At 42.5% G+C, this 7,341-nt stretch overlaps 1 non-coding gene across 1 annotated transcript; it reads right to left on the reverse strand.

The window, feature by feature from the left end:
• Positions 1 to 5,341: 5,341 nt before the first annotated feature.
• LOC119933942 lies at positions 5,342 to 5,479 on the reverse strand. The gene has a single exon (XR_005452808.1). It is a non-coding gene; the product is annotated as a small nucleolar RNA SNORA7 (small nucleolar RNA).
• Positions 5,480 to 7,341: the final 1,862 nt, after the last annotated feature.

The following is a 7,341-nucleotide window of genomic DNA, read 5'->3' on the forward strand; positions in this document are numbered from 1 at the left end:
GTTTTCCCACGTGGGGCTACAATCTTAATCCCCATTTTACAGATGAGGTAACTGAGGCACAGAGAAGTTAAGTGACTTGCCCAAAATCACACAGCTGACAAGTGGCAGAGTTGGGATTCGAACCCATGACCTCTGACTCCAAAGCCCAGGCTCTTGCTACTAAGCCAAACCCTGAGCACTCAACTTTGAGAACCAAGCTGCTTACCTGTTCTTTTCATTTATTCTTTTCAGCCATATTTATTGAGTGCTTACTGTGTGCAGAACACTGTACTAAGTGCTTGGGAGAGTACACTATAACAATAAGCAGACACATTCCCAGGCCACGATGAGCTAGCAGTCTAGAGGGGTGAGCTCAATTAAATGTTAAAGTGTACTGAACTCGATATCAAGTGGTAAATATGAACTTCGAAATGGGTCTCAATGTCAGTGTTTCATACGTGATATGGTGCTAGACAAGGTGTTCTGTGGATGCAGCCTATTGTGGCAGGGTTGAGACCGGCAGGGAACGTGACTATCAATTTTGTGTGTCTGTGATATTTGTTAAGCCCGGCTTCACCACTTGTCAACTGTGTGACTTTGGGCAAGTCACTTAACTTCCCTGTGCCTCAGTTACCTCATCAGTAAAGTGGGGATTAAGACTGTGAGCCCCATGTGGGACAACCTGATTGCCTTGTACCTCACCCAGTGCTTGGCACATAGTAAGCGCTTATTACAATCATTATTATTAAGCACTTACTATGGACCAGGCACTGTACTAAGCATTGGGGTAGATACAGCCTAATCAGATTAGGCACAGTCCACGTAATAATAACAATAATGATAGCATTTGTTAAGTGCTTACTATGTGCAAAGCACTGTTCTAAGTGCTGGGGAAGATACAAGGTGATCAGATTGTCCCAAGTGGGGCTCACAGTCTTCATTCCCATTTTACAGATAAGGTAACTGAGGCACAGAGAAGTTAAGTGCCCAAAGTCACCCAGCTGATTATGGCGGAGCCAGGATTTCAACCCATGACCTCTGACTCTCAAGCCCGTGCTCTTTCCACTGAGCCATGCTGCATGTACCCATTGGGGATCACAAATATAATCTCCATTTTCCAGATGACATAGCTGAGGCCCAGAGAAATTAAGTTTCTTGCACCAAGGTCACACAGCAAATTGATGGAGCTGAGATTACAACCCACAGCTTTCTGACTTCCAGATATGTCCTCTATCCACTAGGCCATACTGGTTCTCACTTATTTGCTGTGTGACCTCTGGCAAGTCACTTAATTTATCTGGGTCCTCAGATTGAAAGCTTTAGGCATGGCTGATAAAAGAGCCAGTCTTCATCTACAGTATTCTTTTCTCTTCACCAGCACAGGGTTTTCTAACCTTCCATTCTAACCTTTCACACCAAACAAGAGGCCTATCTATAAATAATAAAGATTTTTACCATTTTTACTCACTTTCACATGGCAGAATCCATTTCTCCCTGGCAATCCCTGTATTTAGCGCTGTTATATTACTCTTGGCTTTGGTTGAAATAAAGCAAGCAACCTGGTAAATAGCATTTGCTCAAACATACGCAGTTTTAAATCATAGACGTACCCCTCCAGCCTGCAGATGACGGATGATGTGAAATGAATTGATGTGTTCTGACTGGTGAGTCAAAACAATTCACTTTTTTTCCCAGTGCTAAACCAAGTCAATTTTTTCAAACGGTATTTGATATCTTATTGTTTATTTTCGGTCAGCAGGCAGCAATTTTCAAGAACTACTGTTGACTTACACCTCAGATATCTTACAGGTCACATGTCATTCAAGAAAGGTCAATGATTCATTTAAAGTTTCATCATTCCTCACATAAACAAGCAAGCACCATTTCATTCACAGTGCAGACTTCTGATAGGCCCCTCTCCAGACACTTTTTGGCCAATCCCTGTATAAGAAACAATGACTTGGCATTATTACTGTTGTCTTACCATCCACCACTGGCTTCCTACACTATCAGTAAAGGCAAGGCTACTAAACTGAATTTCATTTAATAGCAATTCCAAAGTAGTAGTGGCAACATTTGTAAGGCACCAAATTGGTTGCAATGTCATGACACTTGTGATGATGAAGTAGTGACACATTCTCTACCCGCAAGGAGCTTATACATTAAGAGCTGTGAAGGTCTCATCCTCTGACCAGGATCCTTTCTTATAAAAGAAATTGAAAATAGTTTCTTCCACTTATACCTGACCTTCATGTTTAAACCAGATGAAGAAAAATGGAATTTGTAAATCCCTTTGGGATTTCAAGAACCTACTCCTTTGGGGTTTTCTTAAATGGAATTGACTCACTAAAATAGCAGGAGAGGCCATTTCTTGGCATGGGAACCTAGAACTTCAGCTGCTCCAGAGCTCACATGACCTCAGACAAGTCATTTAACCTTTCTGTCCCTCAGTTTCACCCTAAATAAAATGGGATAATAGGTGAACCAGACCTATTGCCCAGTGAATTTAGTGAAATAGTAAGGGGAGAAAAATATCACACAGTAGTTTCAGGGTCTTGAATAATCTCAGTTTTGACATCTTTGAGATTTAAGACACTTGCCCTAATTTAGTTAACTTTGAAGGCGGGGAGGAATTGTGTCTTCCAACTCTATTGTATTGTACTATTTCAGGTACACTACTCTACACTCACTAAAAGTGCTCAGTAAATACCACTGATTGATTGATTGATTTCACATTTCTCCATATCATCTCTTGCCTATGAAAAATGGGTTGAAAACAGGGGAAAGATCCTTACATTACCCTCTTCAGAAAGGACTAGCCTGGTGCTTTATTTCTAGAACAGCAGAAATGGATTATTTGAAGTAATCGGGACAGAGGTTAATTCAAATAATCCAAAGAGCAGATAACAGAGCCAAATTTTGTTCAATTGTCCGAGTTTCTTTTCAATGAGCTGAGCCATCTTCAGTTCAGATAACTGTTAGATCCAGTGAATGATGTCCAGATAATTGGCTTACCTTTGTAATAACCATTCACTGAAAGATTAGCATTACTTTTAGTCAAAAGCGTTACTGCATTGTTTTTAATCATGTGAATTGTCTTAAAAATTTTACATTATTGGTGAGTCTGAGAGGTCCCAGAACTGCCTCTCCTGAATCTCTATGCCTTTCCCTACTCCTCAATAAACATTTAGTACAGTGCTCTGCACGTAGTGTGTGCTCAATAAATGCCACTGATTGATAGGTTTAGAGCCCTCTATTCCAGCTGGGAGAAAATAAATTGTTTAGGAAATACAACTGAGTAGTTCTCTTTCAGCTGCTCCGTTCTGATATCGTGAACTAAAAGGGACCTCAAAAGATCATCTGATTCAGCCCTATGACTTCAGGCAGGGCAAGGAAACCAAGAATTCCCAGTTAGTCTCCCATCTACATACCAGCCAGTCCCAGGCCTGTTAATGTCTGAGATCAGACAGCAATAATAACAATAATGATCATAATAATAAATATGATATTTGCTATGCACTTGCTATGTGTCAGGTACTGTACTAAGTGCTGGAGGAAATTGAGTAAAGAGGGTTGGATATAATCCCTTTCCCAAATTAGGCTCACAGTCTTAATTTCCATTTTACAGTTGAAGCAACTGAGGCCCAGAGAAGTTAAGTGACTTGCCCAAGGTCACCCAGCCGACAAATGCCAGAGCCAGGATTAGAACCCACGTCTTTCTGACTCCCAGACCCGTGCTCTAGCCAGTAGGCCATGCTACTAGGCTTGCTTGGATCAGTTTCATTCAGGCTGATGAAGCCCTCTTCCTTCCCAAAGAAGATGCAGGGTTTTGAAAAAGCACAAGCTTGAGAGGAAATATAATGCTACAGTGATGGAGCCACTTGATGAGCCAGTCACGAAGATCCATTTGCCACAGGCAGAGAACCTGGGTGAAGTACAGTGCTTTGCACACAGTAAGCACTCAGTAAACCAGATTGAATGGAATCGAATTATTTATTGTCTATTGAGAGCAATGCACTGTACCGAGTGCCTAGGAAGTACGACAAAAGCAGAAGATCCATTTCCTGCCCTCAAGGAGCTTATACTCTAACAGGAGAGACAGCTAGTGGTTTGCCACACTCTTTGCCCCTGCCAGTCATAGGCCCACATGGGTACAACACCTTAAGGAGTACCATGCAATGCTTTTACATGCAAACCTTAGTTATGGTCAAAGTAACAACAGAATACCAACATTTCTCCACCACACACCAATAGGCAGCTGACAAGGTAGTTTTTTTTATGGCATTTATTAAGTACTTACTATGTTCCAGGCACTGCACTAAGCACTGAGCTAATACTGTACAAGCTAATAATGATAATAATAATAATAATAATGATAATGGTATTTGTTAAGTACTTACTATGTACCAAGCACTGTTCTAAGCCCTGGGGGAGATACAAAATAATCAAGTTGCAGGTTGTCCCACATGGGGCTCAAACTTTTAAGCCCATCTTACAGATGAGGTAACTGAGGCACAGAGAAGTTAAGTGACTGGCCCAAAGTCACACAGCTGAAAAGTGGCAGAGCCAGGATTAAAACCCATGACCTCTGATTCTCAAGCCCCTGCTCTTGTCACTAAGCCACGCTGCTTCTCACTAGGCCATGCTGTTTCTCGTCTTTGTTAACCACTGTGGTCTTTGCGGCCACATAGGTATTTTCAGGGGTTTGTCCAATGCATGAAAAAAGGCTATAAAGGTTTCTTTGGTCAGAGACCATCATCACTGATAGCAGAGACCAAACAAGGACTTTCCATCTTCTGGCTTTTTCCCCCCTCTAGACTGTTTCTCCTCCTCTTGACTGTGAACTCGGAATTAGAACCCAGGTCCTACTGACTCCCGGGCCCATGCTTTATCCACTAGGCCACACTGCTTCTCTTTTTACTGAGTTACTGAAAGGATGACTTAGTGAGAACCCAGTTCACAAAGAAACTTAATTTATTGACGCATCCCATTGGCCCCCTCACCGCTATGTCAGAGTTCACCGTTGTGGCTTTATCCATCTAATGAAGTTATCCTTTTACCACTGCACCTTGCTTCTTTGTAAGCCACAAACCTCTCATGACATCTCCTACAAATCAACATAATTCCTTCTCCCGACACTTGTTGTCTTATGCTGTCGAGTCGTGTCTGACCCATAGTGACGCCATGGACACATCTCTCCCAGAATGCCCCACTTCCATCTGCAATCGTTCTGGTAGTGGATCCAGAGAGCTTTCATGGTAAAAATGCAGAAGTGGTTACCATTGCCTCCTTCCGGGCAGTAAACGAGTCTCTGTCCTTGACTCTCTCCCATGCTGCTGCTGCCCAGCACAGGTGAGTTTTGACTTGTAGCAGATTGCCTTCCACTCGCTAGCCACTGCCCAAACTAGGAATGGAATGGGTGTGCCTCTGCTTGACTCTCCCTCCTGTAGCTGAGACTGGTAGAGTACTAGAAACTCTCCAGGTGTGACCCTGAGAGGGTCCTGATACTACAGGCCCTTCCCCACCCCCCCCACCCCGCAGACACAAATCAAGATCATCTGTGTTTGCCCACATCTCCCATTAGCACCCCGCTGTTGGGATTGAAGAGCATCTTCACACCTGATGTTTGGTTGTCGGAATGCCATCAAATATGGGCCTTTTAATCCATCGATCAATGGTATTTATTGAGTACTTACTGTGTGCAGAGCACTGTATTAAGGGCTTGGGAGAGGACAATACAACAAAATTAGCAGACATGTTCCCTGCCCATAACGAAACAGTGTCAGGGCTTTGAGTGTGGAAAATGTGAAAATAACAATGGAATGTGGGCACTCTACTGCATCAGAGAAACCAGCCTGGCAACCAGGGCCCAGGAGAGAGGTAACTCTGTCCAAGCCCAAGTTCATCCTAGGGATTCCAAGAGGTTAAACTCCTCTAGACTGTAAGCTCGTTGTGGGCAGAGAATGTTCATTCACTCATTCAATCATATTTATTGAGATCTTAGTGTGTGCAAAGCACTATGCTGTCTGCTCACTGTTAACGTTGTACTCTCCCAAGAGCGTAGCACAATGCTTTGCACACAGTAAGTGCTCAATAAATTCATTCATTCAATCATATTTATTGAGCTCTTACTTTGTGCAGAGCACTGTACTAAGCACTTGGGAAGTACAAATCGGGAATAACGGGCTTGCAGCCTAGAATAAACATGACTGAATGAATGAATAAACCAGAGGCAGGTCCTGTAGAGAACAAACTCAACGGCACAGCTAAGGATGTAAATGGAAGAGCAATCAACTGAGCCAGGTGTGTTAATCATTATTATTGTTAAGGTATTTGCTAAGTGCTAACTATGTGCCATACACTGTCCAAAGCACTAGGGTACATACAAGGTAGGCAGGTTGTCCCATGTGGGGCTCACCATCTTAATCTCCATTTTACAGATGAGGTCACTGAGGCACAGAGAAGCTAAGTGACTCACCCAAAGTCACACAGCAGATAAGTAGAGGAGCTGGGATTAGGACCCATGACCTCTGACTCCCAAACCCGTGCTCTTTCCACTAAGCCATGCTGCTTCTCAATGATCATGCATTCATCCTTCCTTTACACAGTCATTCATGCATAAACTCTTAAAACCAGTAGAACCATTTCAAAAAACAGAGCACAGCCAGGCAATATGTATACAAGGAATCCCAGTACCAAGCTATTGTTTGATGCTGGTAAGAGATCAAGGTTCCCAAGAAGATTTAATAACAATACATTTGCCTATTTCTTAAAATAATTTAAAAAGGAATAGAATGTTTTTTACAGGGATGAAGGGGGCCTTTTTTCACAGTCCAGCCCTCCCAATGACAACAGTGTTTAACAGTGTTTAAAAAGAGACACTTTGAGTGAAATTATTTCAGTTAGACAGTTTTTGGTGTGGGTCACTGAATAAAATCCCAAGAATGGCATTTCCCTAAATCCTCATTCCAGGCAACAGTTTAATGAAATGTAAAACCTATTGCCTACCCTGAGGCAAATGTTTTCATTTTTATTTGCTATTACATTCTTTCCAAACAACATCAAGGGGCTGAGAAGAAACTGCCTGCTGGATGTTGACTACAAGGGGATTCTACCTGCCCGTTTCAAAGCAGACTGGCTAAGGTTGTGCCCAAATGTGTGCACGCATGGTGGCCATAATTAAGAGGATTCCATTGAGTGGGCATTATTTATGGCACAATGTCTGACCAATAGAAAGGTTTTCCACTCCAGCCTACACATGGTCAAACCTCCCCAGAGCATCTGAGCCTTAATTACTGGTTCCTAGAAATGATTCACTGAACTGTATCAATGTATATTACAAACAAAATTGAGAATTTGACT

The sequence above is a fragment of the Tachyglossus aculeatus genome, chromosome 10 (assembly GCF_015852505.1).
Source record: "Tachyglossus aculeatus isolate mTacAcu1 chromosome 10, mTacAcu1.pri, whole genome shotgun sequence".
NCBI classification, from domain to species: domain Eukaryota; kingdom Metazoa; phylum Chordata; class Mammalia; order Monotremata; family Tachyglossidae; genus Tachyglossus; species Tachyglossus aculeatus.